Here is a 16,723-nt window from a genome sequence, read left to right as displayed (position 1 = left end):
AACTCTGGAATATTAGGTGATTTAATGCTCTGTGAAGGTACCTTCCAAACAGTGGGTAATCTGACATATTACGTGAATTGAACAAGGCTGAGTCAAGGATGGAATTTCATTATTGGTCTATGTAAGTCTGGCATAGTATTTTTAGAGTAAGACTTTGTCTGTAAATGAATTTCAGTAAAGTTAGCTAGCTTTTCAACCATGTTCCAAGCCTTTCACATCATGATTGGATGTCATAAAGCAAGGCCTTAATTATTTTGATTGAAAAAGGTAGTTTCAGAGCCGCTAGTTTTTTGAGAGGCTAAGAAAATCAAAATAAAAGCAATTGTAGTTCAGCTAAGCTCTTAAAAACACTTTATGCAATTTAAAGATTATATAATTAGCATTAGCATAAAAATGTTTGGGAATCATGTAATAGCATTTTTATTTTCTTTTTGAAAATAATATATTTCTTGTTAGTGCATGGCACAGACCTATACTTTATTTTTAGCAAGATAAGATAAAGACAATGGTTCATTACTGGAACTGTAATGTTGTTCATCATTCTAAATGAATTATTGTAGCCACCAAGGCAATCAAAGGAAAAGTTGGGGGTAAGTCAACATTTTTATTTAACAATTTTTAAAACAGTCACAAGGATTGATTTTAGAACTGCAAGAATGTAATAATTACAATTGCATTTTGATTTTGCCAGAATCCCTACTAGATCAAAAGCATGGCTTTCTGTCTTGAAATTGATTGATGGTTAGCAACTGTAAAGTGTGTGCAAGTGCACATGTATGTGTATTATTACATATATTTATAAAAATAAAAAGAATTGGTTCACTGTTATTACCAAATGTGAATTTATGACTAAAAAAACATGGTAAGAGAGCTACAGGCCTGTAATTCTAGGATTGATTTCTAACATAACCCCTATAAATATAAAATTCTTCCAAGACCAATCCAAAACCAGTATGTTTTCCTGTCATAATTGGCCTTCAATTTATAGATGATCTTATAATGAAAAATTTCCCTTCAAGAATTGAAAGGATGTCTCCTTCTGTGACGTCTATAGCAAAGAGAAGTTATAGGCACCGCCCCCAGGTAGTGGATAGGTAGGTGCATTGGTAGACGTGCATCTTTTATGCTTGGAGAGTGAGTGTGCATTAAAGTTTGGTTGAAGACTGCAGAGAAAGAGCCAACAAATACACATCAGCACTTTGATACTTCTTGAGAGAAGCATTGTGTGCTGCAGTATTTTCTTCACTTGTACAGAGAATTTATTTCCTAACTTTGTTTTGATTCTCATACTTTGGGTAACTGTAATGGGCAAAATTTGATGTGATATGAATCTTAAGGGTTGGAAATAATCTGCTAAATCAATATATAGCATTGTTTGATACAATCTCAGTTGATTGTATTATATAGAACTTGTTTCCTCAGCCAACTATATTTTATCTAACAAAACGTATTTTAACAAGTATTTCACAAAGATTTTTTCCATTACCTGTTCAAGATTCCTCGTTTTGTAGGTCTCTCGTCTATGCAATAAGTTCCCTAAGGTTAAGAATGAAAGAGGTCTCTACTACAGACATTCTTGATTGAAATTGCAGCTAAACTGCTGCAGTAATGAGAATATTTCCTTTCTCCTAGACAATTCAAATAAAAATAAATAAATAAATAAATAAAGATCATTTATTTGCAATGAGAATTTGCTAATGATGCTACTATGGAAATGAAGAGCAAAACTCATTGTTTTACTGGAAGCACGATCAGGCTATGTTGTGAGACATTCCCTCAAAGAAAAAGAGACTGTCATGTATATATAATGTGACACGCAGCAGCTTTAGAAAATGCTGCTGCTTTTCTGGAAAAAAGTGGTTAAAAACACATGATGATGAAGTTAACCTAAATCTTTCATTGGCTTACAAAAAATAGGTCAAGTAGTGCATTACTCGCTCCGCTGTAAGCCTGTACACAATCCGTGCATTCCAAAGCAAAAGAGGTTTTGCTTCACATTCCTACATCTACTTTCAGTCATGATATCTGTAAGCTAAAGCACTTGGCTTTTCACAAGCATGACTCCCTTTTGCTTTCTTTAAAGTGGAAATTCATACGTTCTTTAACGGTATTGTTTTTTTTTTTCTTTTTTATTTTTTCCTGAAAAGATGTTTGAGTGTACCACTTGTAATTATTTTATGTTAGTTTTAGAACTAAAATACTGGCATATGTTGACACAGATACTATCGCACAGTTCATAGCCGATTCGTAAACAAATTTGCTTCTCCTTTTCCAGTCTTCAACTTCTAACAGAAACAAAGTATCGTGATGTGTCTCCATGTCAAACAACACGCGAAGCGTCGAGGGCTTGTTTTAAACACGGGCACTGCAGAGGCACATGGATGATGTGGTTGGGGTCACGCACTTTTTTGGCAGTCTAGCCTCAGCAGCCAAGCCGGCTGCGTGTCTCGGGGCTCTCCCACTCCTCCTCGGCGGGCACGGAGCCTGGCGGCAGAGCAGCCCCCGGTGCAGCCCCCTCCGCTGAGGCTGCCTCCAGGCCGCCGTGGATGCCACCCACCAAGATGGAGGCCGCCTCTTCTCGGAGCCTCTGTCCCGTGCCGCCCGTTCCGTGGTTACTGACACGGGGCCACCAGCCCCGGCTCCCCAAATCCGCCCTTTTTTTTGGGGGGTGCGGGCAGCTGCTGTCTCCCCCGTGGCACATCCCGGCCCCCAGCCGAGCACCCCCCGGCTGGAGGCCGCGCTCGGGGCGCCGCAGGCCGCGAGGGCAGGGCCGCGGGGGGGCGGCCGGGGGAGGCTCGGAGCGGAGCGGGGGGGGGGAGGCCGGGCCCGCTCCGACCCCGGCTCGTCCGGGAGCCGCCGCCGCAGGTGCCGGGCGGGCCGCGGGAGGCTCCGAGGGGAGGGGAAAGGGGGGGTTGTTGGGAAGAAGAAAGAAAAAAAAGAAAAAAAAAAAAAAAAAAGAAAAAAAAAAAGTTTCCAGCTGATGCTTTTGGGAGGAAAGGTGGAAAATGCCCGTGCTGAGCCGGCAAGAAGCGGTAACCACGGGAAGCCCCTTCCCCGTTATTCCCCGCTTCGCGAGCACGGGGCCGCCGCTCCCGCGTTGGCGGCCGGGGGCTGCGAGCCCCGGCCGGGCAGGGCTGGGCTGGGCAGGACTGGGCTGGGCAGGGCGGGGGTGCAGCCTCCATCCCTGCCGGCCTCCCTCCGTGCCGGCCCGCGGGCGGGGTGAGAGAAGGGTTAAGAAACTTGGCTGAAGAGATGAATGGCGCGGGAGGAGGAGGAGGAGGAGGAGGAGGAGGAGGAGCCGGGCTGCGCCGCGCCGGGCGAGGTGGAAGGCGGGGAGGATCGCGGCTGCGGGTTAGGCTTTGAAAGTCAGCCTCGCAGGCATTGCAGCAGAGCCACGAACCGCGCAGGGGAGCGGCGCCGCGCCGGGCTCGGCTCGCCGCGTACGTGCGGGGGGTCGGGGGGGAGCGGGGCGGCTGGGCTCGGCTCGGCTGGGCTCGGCTCGGCTCGGTGCCGTCCCCGGGTCGGGGTCCCCGCGGAGCCGGGCTCGGCGCTGGGGGAGGCCGGGCGCCGCGGCCGTGCGGCGGAGGCGGGGGGGGGAGGCCGGCGGGCAGCGCTCGGGAGGAGCCGCCGCGGGGCGGGCGGCGCTGCGTGTGCAAGGGGGGAGGGTGCTGGTGTCCGTCCGTCTGTCTGTCCGCGTGTCTGTCCGTGCAGCGCTGCCGGGCGGCGGCGGGGAGCGAACAATGCCGGGGTGAGCCCGGCGAGGGGTGGCCGCGGCGGGGACGGCTTCCGGGGGCGTCCCCCCCTTTACGGGGTCAGCTGGAAGTTTGGGGGGCTTGGGGGCGGCGTGTGAGCGAGGGGGGGACCCCGGCTTTTACAGCCCCAGCGCTGGCTGGGGGGAGACCTCCGGGGTCGAGGCCAGGGTCGGCGAAGCTCCGCCCGGGGCAGCGCCGAGGCCGGCTGCTGCCTCCCTTTCTCCCTCCCTTTCTCCCTCCCTCCCTTTCGGTCCCGCCGCCCCCCGCCCAGCCCCAGCCCCACCTGCGGGCACCCCCCGCCCCCTTTCCCCTGGCCGCCGGTCGGGGCGGCCGCGGGTGCCCCCGCAGATGCCGCCTCATCGCCGCCGCGCCGGCCCCGCGGGGACGTCGCTGTTTCCCTTCTAGACTAAAGGTTACTTTTCCTGGCGTGTTTTCCTGTCCCCGAAGCCCTTTAAAGGTGATTTCTGCCTCTCCCCCTCCCCGCGCCGTCTCCCTGCGGAAGGTGCTGGAGGCGGCTGTGCTGTGCGAGTGCCGCTCGGTAATTAACTGGGAGCAAAGGGAAGCCCGAGGAGACGCGGGGTCAGAGCGTGGGCAAAATGAGGGGCAGCGCCGTGCCCCTGCTGCACCCGGTTTGTGCCTTGCTTGTCTTCTTGTGGATTCCAGATCCACAGCGTTTTAACTGAAAGGAGACTCAAGCTGAAATGCCTGACGCGTGTTGAAAGTGTGTAGAAAACGGGGGAATTTCTGGCTTTGGCAGTGTGCTGGTGTTAGGAGAGCTGAAGTGGAAGTTGTCCCCTTTTGCATGGTCTTTCTGTAGTCTGGAGACCGTACCGCTCTGCATTTCGTCTAGGGGGACCTGCCTGCGGTGCCTGAGAGCTCCTTGGCTGATCAGAATTTAACTGAGTCATGGCACAATAAATGTTTAGAGATGTTACAGAGCTTTACTTAAAAAAGTGTGCAGATCTAGCCTACAAAGAGCCATAGGGAGGAAAGGTGGGGTACCCCTGAGCGAGAGCTGGAAACCTTTAATAGTCCAACCTGAAGCGTTGCTCGTGGGCCTGGCTGAACACGCTAGAAAGTGACACATTAAGAAGCCGTATGACACAGGCTTTCTGAGCTGGGAGTATTTTGTGGTTTAAATCTGATCTAATGGCATCTGAGTAATTGTTGTTGTAGGGGCGACCAGAGCGGACACCTCGGAGAGCAAAAGTTCTCATTCAGGGCTGTGCTTGGGCAGATCTGTGACTTCTGCTGTCTGGGGCATTTGTCTTCCCAAACTTGTGGTTGAGAAGGGCTCTCTTGTTATTTTATCAGCATTTGTATGGCCAGGGATAGTCTATAAGGCAAGACGGTCAGTTTTTTATGAGTTAAATGCATGTTAAATGCATTGTTTGTGTGTGTGCAGGTGTGTGTGTGTGTGTATATATATGTATGTGTGTGTATATACATGTACACATACACAGGTATACATTTTGTTGAGCAGGAAGGAAGAAGTAACAAGTAGTGACTGCATGTTTTAGGCTGGGGTGAAAATTGACCTCCTGTTTGACTGGCGTGCAGTTCTGAGTTATCTGATGAGGGAGATCTGTCAGTGGCTTTAAGATTTTTCTATATTGTGTATGCACACAGTATAAGATGCTGTCAAATGCCAAACCATGCAGGATGGATGTTTTTTAAATATCTAAACTTGACTGTTGTGTTGTGTTTGTTTTTTTTTTTTTCTCCCCTAGTAGTCTTGGGGTAAAAAAATAAAAATAATAATATATAAATATATATATATATATATATATATATATATATATATATATATATATAAATAAACAGATGAGAATGTGCTCTTCCTCTTTTCTCTCTGCAATTGTTTCTTCTTCTAAAGTGATAGATAATGCTAAACAAAACTGGTGGGTAAAAATAACAAAAACTTATTATGATCATAGAGACTATGTTGATAAAGAAGCAAACAGATGTTTTTATACTGTAAGCTTAAAAAACATGTGCTTTAAATGCTGGCTGTGTCACCTCCAGCATTTGATAATCAGTTGTGTTTAGGATGACTCCTATTATGTAAAAGACATCCAAGATGCATATATTTCTTAAACTGATTCAGTAAAGGTTACAGGACTCAAACACAGATTAACTTGATGATCATATGTGCTGGTAGGTTTTATTTAACATGGGATTGGTTTAAAATAATTGACCAAGGCTTGCTTTAAAGCTTTATTTTGACTTTTCACAGAGAACTTTTTTTTTCTCCTGTATTTGAACACTGACATAAGGTTTCTATAATGCCACCTGTATTATTGTTAGCACTGAGAGCACTGTTAATTTTACCAGTGACAGTGCAGCACATTGGTATACTAAAAGATAAACTCCGTTTTGCATTGTGCCGAGCACATGTATAAACTTGCCCAAGGCAAAGCTGGGGAGTTGCATTTCCCACATTCAGCTGTCTTGCTCAACGGTAGTGCTTGATGCCTCGCTGCAGGAGAAGACTTGAAGACTGTAATATTTTTGTTAATTTTAGAATAGCTCCTATGAACCAGCCTGAACCTCAGAACCAAAATGGCTTGCGTTTTTATTCCTGCATGTGAATGTACGGGGATTCCAGAAGGGAGACAGGGAAGACTGTGGGCTTTCTAGCCAAGCACCTGATGTGGGGGCACCGGCCCCAAGAGCGGTGGGGTGGTGGCTGCCCGGTGCCTTTGGGGCTCCGTGATGTGTGGGGTGCATGGCTGAGTTACAGGTGGTAGATGGGACAAACAGGATGCACATCCCATGGACAGGAAAAAGGGCTAAATGCTCTTTTGGGACAAGAAGTGTGGATTTTGAAGTGTAAATCATTACTGCTCAGCAGGAGCTTAATGACAGGCAAGTGGAAAGATAATGCAGGTAGGGAGTGAAGTCTGAACGGGAGGAAGATGTACAAGAGAATATGCGCAAATGGATAAAATGATTAAAAATACAAACTTGACAATCTGTCTAAATAGCCCTAAACCAAAGAAAGAAGGGTAACAGTAATAGCGTTTGTGGTTTGCTCTCTCTTCCTGCGAACAGGCCAACATGATAAGAACAGTGACTAGCTGTATTGGTCTGCCCACAGCACATGTGAGGAACATATTTAACAAGTGCGTGTGACTTATCTTCTGGATATGATGGTGTTCGGGTTTTGATAGTTGCATTTGAAAATACTGAATTAGAAAATTAATATGCTAAGGTTTGCAAGTGATATTTTAACTGGACATCTGTGATCACATAAACTCGCTTGAATTTGATAATGGGAAGATTTGCCTCCAGGAAAATGGGAAGGAAAACTCTTTTGCTAAAGATGAATGCATACATTTTAGTGTTTCTGGATTATTTATTTCAAGTACACTGAGAAATGTGACCAGACCTATATAGCACTTGGAAGAATTAATGTGGTAATTTGTTTGGCTGTCTGTTGCATGTCACTTGACTTAAATGGTTAAAGGAGAACAGAAACTAATATTCCTGTAAACATCTGTGTGGTGCGGGAGGGGAAGAAGCAGTTGCTAGCTATCAGCAGAGTTTGGCCCAAAATAGGATGCAGTCTCTTACTGAAATCGTTCCTGGAACTCATTACTCCTGTTTAATAATTACCTGTCTGGAGAGAAGTTCTGCTTTCACACATTTCACTTCTAAATATCACCATCTCTGGCAAAGAACAATTTTGCTTATAGACAAAATCAGGTTAAAAGCAGAAACTGCTTGTCTTCTCTTAGCTGTGGGTTTCTAAGAGGTTTAGTGTAGAAAAGTTGAGCATTGGGAGAATAACTCGGCAGGCAGTTTCTCCTCCTCTCGAGAAAGAAAGCTGCGAGAAGGTGATCATAACAGATCGGGCAGATGCTGGGTGTAAAGTGTGTGAGTCTTGACTGCACCTTATATTTAAAAACAAAGAAGAGATCATTTAAGTGGCCTAAGAAAGCGCTTAATGAATTTCAGTGCTGAACAGTACAAGACGCATGTCTTGCGGAAAAAACAGTCTTTTAGTTCTGTGTGGCCTTAGGCTGACACTGTTGCTCTGATGGTGATTCTTTTTACAGTGATCTGTAAGTAATCCACAGCTGCTGGCTTCTTACCTCTTTTGTGAAAATGGTGTTGGAAGGGAAAGGGAAAAGACTTCTTTAGTGCTGAAGTGAGCTCAGCCTTCTACAGAGGTGAGAAGAAATGATCAGTCCCATCCCAGGAGATTGTCCTGGCTGCATTTTTAATGTCATCACACATCACATTTTCAGTAACTTATAATAGGGAGGAGAGCAACAATCAGCCACTGAGGTGCACAAACCCAAGTATCCAGCTGTTAAGTTTTTGCAAATAAAATAGTATTCTAGCAAAGAATTTCTCGAACATCATTGAAGAAATATGGATTTATTTTTCTCAGAAAGAGTAAATTCTTTTGTTCTTTTCTCAGAACTCTTACAAACTTTTTGTAGTCACAAGGAACAATACAAAAACATTGCTTAATGCTGACCTAAAGGAAATCTTATGTATACGTTGAACCTTGATGGCAATACAGTGGTGTTCTTTCTTGTTTGCTTGGTTTCTCCCTTAGATAGAAATCTGTCTTCTCATAGAAGTAGGAATACTTAAATAAAAACATCTGTCAGTGGTGGAAAACACTGTCTACATCTATAGTATAGCACAGAACTACTAAAATGAACTATTTTTTCTCAAATATATGTAATCTTCTCAATTTATTGCCTCAATTTATTATGTAAATTTAAAAGCACAGCTTCCTTCTGCTCCAAGGGTGTTCTGCTCTTGTCCCTCTCTTTGGTCACAAGAGGCTCCATCATCCAGCTGACCTGCTCTTTCAGTCAAGTGGGGCTGGAAAGACTTCTGAATGATGTTTATTGCTGCATTTGTCACTGTACCTTTGTCACTTCTCCTTTTATTTTGACTGCAATGGTGACTTAATCTCTCTCTTTTTTTTTTTTTCCCCTACTTACATTTGAATGTTGAGACTTCTATTGTTCTGTGGGACAAATTGACTTTTTTTAATGATGTGTTTGGGGGAAGGATCTGAAATAGTCTCTGTGTGTAGTATTTCAGGGTATTTACTTTTTTTTCAACATAGCGGATCCACTGCTTTTGTTGGATCTTGATGTTGGCAGTAGCCCAGTGCGCTTCTGTTTCACTGACCTTAAATCTTTGAATAGGTTGGCTTTGGATGATGAGCCTTCTCTCAACACCTGTATCTCTTTTCCCAGGTAGTACGTTACAGTAGTCAGAGTCAGATGTTTTCTCTGAACTGACTGCAAAGCCCAAATGGCTTTGCAGAAGTGGGCAATGCTATAAGCTGCCTGCAAAGCACACGATTTTCCCCCTCTACTCTACTGCCCCAGTAGCCATCCTTGGAGTCCTCCATACTAGAGAAATCCTGTGTTTAATTCTTCTCTTGTTTGTAGGCTTTGTGAGAACAGAGGCTAAAGGTGAGGAAAAGAGAAGGGGAACCCTCCCTGTGCCAAATGAGAGAAGGGCAAAATTCTGCAAAACCAGGGAGAGAGTCTGTTTTTGTTATTTTATTTTATTTTTTTGTTTTATTATAATTAAATTTTTTATGCATAATAAACACGCTGCTTAGGGTGGTAACCTGGAGACAGAGGAGTTAACATGAGCATTATTCTTCTGACAAGCCCTGTTACTGAAGGTTAAGTAGTACAAATAGCAATGATCTGCACTACCTGTAAGTTTGCATCTTTTACCATAAGTTAGAAGTAGTAGAGAAGCGCTGAGAACTTTTAAAGTGGTACTTGTGGTGGATAACATGTTCTAAGTATACTGTTCTACACTATTTAATTCTTGAATATCTCAAAACAAGTGTTTTCATTTCTATTGGTTTGTTTTCTTTTTTTTTTTTTTCTAATTATTTTGTAGGCATTTTGTTCACCAATTATACTATGGTCTCATCTTTTGCTTGTATATATTAAAGGGCTCTTAAAAATACAACTGAGATTTATAGGTGTGAGTCTGAAGTGTTAAGTGGTACTTGCTACATAGGAAGGAGGGCTTTCATGTCATGGTTGTTTTTTGAATAAAATGAAGAAAAACAGGACCGTGGCTTTGAATCAAAGCTGAACATGGACTTTGTTCTTGCAGAAATGCTCTCCAATTATCTAGACAATACAAGTATAGGTGATGCAAGTTATTTGTAATTGATCTACAAGCGGTTCTATTTGGAAAACTTTGGTTTCTGATGTTTTGAGCTACATTTTTATTTTGAAATAGAAACATTAAAAATAAAACATCCCTTATTGTTACGCTAATAATGAAAAGGTAGACATAGATTGGAAGAGGAGAAATTGGTATGCAGTTTTTCATAGGACAATTTTTGTTTCTTCTTTCAGGTGAAGCAAAAAAAAAATTGGTGAGGAAGAAAATTAATGCATCCTTGGACTCCTGAAGGAAGAACCTTCCTGATGGGACCACTTTCAAGGTAAATGATTTGTTTCAATTGTATCCCTTGTTTCTTCAGTTTTGGGTTTCTTCTTTGTCTTGCCAAATCTGTCATACAACTTTCTGTCCTGTATGAGTCTTTTTAAGACTACAGTATATTTTAAAACAGATGATTTTCAGGATAATCCCTGTCTTTTAATGTCAGGCTTCCTTTTTTCTTAAAGTGTGTGCTGATTAAAGACCACTAATATTTTTGGTAATGTTTGAATGTTTTATATGGAATTTGCTGGTAGAAAACCTGAAGATTTAGCCTACTTGTTTTGCTTTAGATTTGCTTGTAATTTCAGAGTGAAAGAAGATTAAATAAAACTTGTGTTACAATGTTTTATTTTTTTTGAAATAAAACAGATCCAAGTTGAGCTTCTGTGGCAAGGGATTGTCACAGTAAAATCATTATTAGATATTACATTACAATGGCTTGCAGACATTTAACACCACTGTCATTTTGTTTGTATGTGCTCCCTTGGTTCCCATTTTCTAAATCCTATTTTTCTGTGATGCTAGGGAATAATTCCCCAAGTGTTGTCCAGTGATTGCTTATGTATATGTACTTTGGTTTGTGAGTAATTTTATTCACTTGAGTAGCCCCACTGTACTCAGTGGGCCTTACATGCATGCCTAAGAACTTGAGAATGCTGATGAGCATAAAGAATATAATTTGGGCATGTAATGGTTGACAAGCAGTTGTTGTTTTGTTTCTGGTCTCTCTTAGGACTCATTTGTGTTGCCTCCAGTGGCAACTTTTGGGAGCATTAGTAAGGAAGGCCTAGAACGCTGGAGGCAGTCATATCAAATCCTAGCCTGAAAAATTTCAAGCATACCCACTGTAATGATGCAACATATATAGCATACTCTTCCTGTAATAAATGTGTTGTTTGACTTCATTTTGAGTATAGAATTGGTTTGAGCATCCGTAATAGTCAACCATAGTGAGATCATCGGAAAATGTTTGTACTTTTTTAAATTGGGGAACTCTGGATTTATCAAAAAATCCAGATAATCCAGGTGTTTTGGAAATAAAGGTAAATCAAAATGAGGGATCTGTTTCTTTTTCTATGATGCTTTCTGTTTGACTCAAAGTCTAACACTGCTATAGTGCTTAGTTGTCTGAGCAATTGTATTTACAGGGAAGTTAACTGCATTATTTGCTGATATCAGAACTGGTGAAATAGACACTTGGAATTAGAACAAAATTAATAGTTATTTACAACTTCACAGTTCTTGTGGTCAGCAAGAGATGGTTTCTTAAACAACCCTGATACTACTTAATAGACAGTGGCTTTTGTGGCAACAATGCTTTTGAAATGTTTCAGGTCTTCAAAAATAGCTAAGTAACTGAAAGCTTTGTTTCAAATTGTTACCTGTGTTTAAAAGTCATTCTATTCAGAGTTGCAAGAGTATGCTGTGAATTAGGGTTTTGCACTGCGTGTATCAGCTTGTCAGTAAGGTGATTAAGCTAATGATTTGAGGAAAATGTGTCTGTCAGTGCATAGGTGTCTGGTACTTTTGGCAGAGATGGCATTCCTTACTCCATTTCTAACCAGCATTATATTGAAGAATACCTGTCTTAGTATACAACTTTGGGTTGCATAGTGTTGTACGGTTTTAACATGGAGCACAGTGGTTGTCTTGATTAGAGATTGTTTTTTTGTTGTTGTTGTTTTTTTTGATTATTTTGTTGTTGTTGGTGTTGTTTGTTTGTTTAAGTCATAATTCTAGGCCACTTGGATTCCCGCAGAAAAGTACAGCTTTGCAAACATTACTGTTGGTCTGGCTGAGGCTGTGTAAGCTTCAGGAGGGTTGGTCTGGCTGACGCTGTGTAAGCTTCAGGAGGGGAAGGCGACTGCCTAGATGTTGTCTAAATGTGAGCATACATCAAAGAAAAGTCTGCCTCATTGAGCTAAAATTTATAAGCTATGTTCAAGTTTATACAGATACACAATTTTTACATGAAACTTCAAAAGATGTAACTTATAAAAAGATACAGATGAGGATTAAAAACTTGGAGTAATTATAACTATGCTGTCAAAAGAACAAGGTGGTGACTCAGGGTGAGTGAGGCTGGCAGAGGCGGCCCTTAATTGAAGAAGAATTGGTCACTATAAACTGATTGCATTTTATTTTTAATGATAGGTTTCAGAGAACAGCAAATGAGTGTAGTGTGATCTTGACTGATAGCATGCTTTTTCCTTGTTGGTTAAAAAAAAAATAAAAATAACGAAAGCCTGAGCATATGAAGTTGCAAACAAAACTTTCACTTTTCTTTCCTTTCCCCTCTAAAGAGGAAAAGAAAGACTACATGGAAGTGAAAAGAACTGTGCTTTTGTTGCAAAGCATTTGGGTGTATTTGTCTTTGGGAATTAACGTAGGTGGTGCTTCTGTTATGTCAATCTAAAAAATTGGTGAAGGGATGGGTAACTTGCAGGGTGGAGATGTCCCTCATTCTCCCAGTGGCTTGGCATTTAATATTTTACAGCAAACTTTTTAGTTTAACATATTTGAACTTGTACTAGATAGGGTTAATAGGCTAGAACAAAAGGTCAAAGCATGAGGCATTAGGCTTAATTAAGGGAGAGCAGGAGTGGCAGGAGTATGTGACAGTTAAATGGGTTTCCCACAGACTAATGTCTGTTACAGTGCAACCATGCCTCAACTTAAGTGGGTTATTTTGTGCAAAGGGCAGCAGTGATTAGCAGTTTGACATGCCAGACATTTCTGGCCAATCCCATCTGTTTTAGAGGTTAAAAAAGCACACCTTTATGAGCTGATAGATTGATTTGTGTGCCCGTTTGGTAAAGATTACAAGTCCAAGGCCAGTGCTGTAAATGCCAGTTATAGAATATTGTACTTTCTTAGTTGTTCTTTGTTTAAACTGTCAACTGTTTTGTAATGGGGATAACAGCTATAAAAGTGACCGTACAATATGAAAAACATGGCAAGGATTCTGAAGCAAGTGTTTTGAACCAGAAAGGTCTGGGTGGAAAGCTTCCTCATCAGGTCTGTTTTGAATTTTGTCCCATGAGTCTTGGCCATTCTGTGATGCTGTGCTTGGAAGGGGAATCTGCCTTCACGTGCTCCTACCAAAAGTTCATAGCTTTTCTTTATAACCATCACTTTTAATGTATTTGTCCTGAAGTTACCTGCCTCAGTGCTAACAGTTTTTTTCAGTTCTTAGCACTGTTGGATAGAAGAGAATCCTCAGTACTTAAAAGGATTCAGGGGTTATACCTGACTTCGTTACATTATCTGTTTCCTTCCTGTTCCATTACTTAACTGGGATGATACATGCATATTTTTCTTGGATTTTCTTTTGTAGCTATTATTCTCTGGATAGTTTATTTTATTGTAACATGAAGTTGCCTTAAACCCAGAATAAAATAGGTAGCACAGTAAGTCTTGACTGTGTTTCCTGTCATCTTTATGACTTTGTAAAGTCAAAGTTACATTACTATTAATATGAGACTATTAATAAATCGTTGATGCAATAAAACTGTTTTTGATAATGTTCAAGGTTCATACATAGTTGAAGGTGATTATCCTATTTTAAAATCAAGTAGAGGTCAGACTGTGTTGTAAGATACTGACTTTGGCCCAACTGATATCTGATGACTGTCATTGGTCACGAAGCTTTCCTCACTTGAAACAAAAGTGATTTTGAATTAAATTGTTAACTAGAATTGTGCTTTATGGTAACATGCTGATTAACTTTTGATTCTGTGAAAAGCAGTGACACATATGTGCTTACTTGTTTTTAAGGACTAAAGATTTTATATTTAAAAGCTATTAAGCTTTCCCTATTCTCTATCTCCTGTCCATTCAAGCAACGACACTTTCTGCTAAATATAATTGAGAAATAAAGCTGCATTAAATTAACGTTAGACACCTTACATTTAACGTTCCAACATTAACTTTAAATTTAAGACAGGTGTCAATTTTAATATTTTACTACTTGCAAACATGATTTTCTTTCACTCAGTTTAGTATCTTCAATTCTTTTAATGATTTGATATGCATATTTTGAAGACTGCTGCATGCAGCTAAACTATACTTTTACTGTAACAGCTGTGGCCTGTTCATGAAGAGAACTACGGATTCATGAGTTATGAAAAGCTTGTCTTCACCGTATCTAGCTTTGTGAGAACCACCTTTTTTTTTTTTTTTTTTAGTATTACTATTTTTTATCTTGTGAAAGTATCTTCCCCTATTTCTCTTTGAAAAGCCTAGAAATACTTTCAGTGTCCTTTAGGATGAGCAAGGCATCATCATTATCTTGCAGTTTATTTAGCAACATGGAGCTGGAATGGGCATATGCAGCATCATGTTCTCTATGGAATAATATCTATTTAAATGATTTGGATCTAATACATATTTACATGAAAAAACATCTTGCCCTTCTCTGTGGGGAGAGAAGGTGAACAAGCATAAATTTTATAATACTCATTGCTTCTCTTGCACTAAATCATACTTAAATTGCAGAAGGTTGTTGGCTTGAGAGTTGTGTAAAAAGTGCTTGGCTAGTAAAGTGGGGGTGCAGGGAGATTTATCTAATTTAATACTAAGAAAATGTCAGCTGTAGTGTGTTGATAGTGATTGCTTAAATCCAGAAGCTGTAATTCAGACTTCTCTATATGCATATTTGTAATATTTTCATCTTTATAACACACAAAATATAATCCTGAAACTACCTATTAGTGCAGTGTGCATGCATACTATATTTTGGCTAATTGGATTGCTATTGATCATACCTGAGCCATTATCTAATATCTTGGGAATGGGGTGGATGCTGTGTATGCTTGTCTGCTATTTCAGGGCAGAAGGTACTTTATCAAGTTTCTTGCAGTGGTTGTTATTAAAATCTTTATAGTTGCTGCAATTTGTGTAATTAGCATTTCCTGCTCTAAGTGTAGCACAAATGAGAGGTTTTCAGGTAGCATGATAAAAAATCTGTTTGAGACTACAACACAGGATACTTTTTACCCATATCTTAAGGCTAGAGTCTAGTTTTGTTGATGAGAGTGGAAGTGATTTTTATTGTGCTTGGGCTTCTCTCAGAGTCTGCTTAGTTTGTGAAGTATGGTGCCATGAAACCAGTATGGTGGCTTCCCTTCTACTATTCCATTTTTCATTCCTAGATAAATTTGTGCAAAACCATTCAGTTTAATGTTACTGAATATAACAGGGCACTATAGTAAATATTCTGTAATTGTTAGTGAATCTGCTGCTTTTTAACATGGAATCTTTTGTATTGTGCCTTCAAGTTAGGATATAAAATATTTGCATAAAATATTCATACTGCTTGATTGGCCAGTAGACATTAAAAGCTATTTGAAACTGTCTATTGTTTTCAACTTGTAATAGTCTTAAAAAGAAAAAAAAAAAAAAAAAGTTAAAAAGTTCCCAGTGTTAGGTATTTTAGAGGACTTCGCTTTTTATTTTTTTTTTTTTTTTTCTCCTCTCCCTGTAATAGATGACATGGCAAAGGCAAGCACTTGGTTTGTACCCCTGACCTTTACATGCTGCTTAGGAAGGATGCTGTGCCATGTTCATGTGAACTGGCCTACTGTAGATTTCTCCTTATTTCAGACTTTGATACTCTTTGACCTTGTAGTCGTTGACTTTGATCTGGAACAATTTCAAAGTCATGTAAATGAATGTAATTAAGGTATTGCTTATCATCTTGGAGAGTTCACAGAGAGGCTTATTGGCTAGAAAGGTTTGTTTACTTAATATGGAAGGTTAATATAAGGTTAAATTTCACTGTGTAAAATGGCTTCATAATGTTTTTATTTAGCAGCTGAAGAAAATAGTGCTTGAAAAGGCAAATAATAGTTTTATCTGACCTCCGTATGTCTTCTGTAGCTTGCATTATTGGGAAAATTTATCTTCATTGCATAGTATTATTGCAGTCTTCTTTTCTCCTCCTCCTACAAAGAGAACCTCTCACGCTTATTTGTCAGCTCTTATGTAGGAAAGGAACTACATTAAAGAAGGGACTGCAAAAATATTTGACAATAATTGCTGTAAGTAGTCCATCCACTTCCACTTAAGTCTTTTATTTCCCCTCCCCCTTTTTGCAAGAATGGGATTTATATTTTGTTCTTCAGTAACTTATCTTGTTTTTATTCCTAGTGCTGCCACAATAAGGTGAAAAAGCAGTATAAAACAGCAGAGAAGAACATTGTTACTGCTTTCTGCCTTCCACTTCTCAGGCAGTAGAGAGAACAGAGCTTAAACCTCTGTGTTCTTGTCTGTATTCCTCAGCTTAATTTGAACGGAGTTGCTTTGCTTATCACTTATGAAAATAACATTTGCTTGAGTGTTGTTTTTTTTCTGCTCGCTTTAGAAAATTTGTAGTTATCAGAAAGGTAATCACATGGCAAGTGTCAATTAGAAAACTCTTTTCCCATACCTTTTCTGATCCCCTGCTCATGGCTGTTTTTCTAAAAATGTACTTCCCAGCTGGAAAAGCATACATCCCTGGTGGGTGATGGTGTCCA

At 40.8% G+C, this 16,723-nt stretch overlaps 1 protein-coding gene across 5 annotated transcripts in view; it reads left to right on the top strand.

Moving 5' to 3' along the window:
* Positions 1–16,723, top strand: part of NRIP1 (nuclear receptor interacting protein 1) — a 145,060-nt gene that overhangs the window by 64,094 nt on the left and 64,243 nt on the right. For 2 of the 5 annotated variants that reach the window (XM_082783442.1, XM_082783441.1), the window contains exons 1-2: positions 2,904–3,032; positions 10,118–10,206. The gene's annotated coding sequence lies outside the window, so the exon portion shown is untranslated. Of the gene's footprint in view, positions 1–2,903; positions 3,033–3,308; positions 3,441–10,117; positions 10,207–16,723 lie in introns of those variants that run through there. The other 3 variants (XM_082783440.1, XM_082783439.1, XM_082783443.1) reach the window with 2 other exon arrangements.

Source organism: Aythya marila (assembly GCF_965140915.1).
Source record: "Aythya marila genome assembly, chromosome: 1".
NCBI lineage: Eukaryota > Metazoa > Chordata > Aves > Anseriformes > Anatidae > Aythya > Aythya marila.
This window is presented reverse-complemented; position numbering and strand designations above follow the sequence as displayed.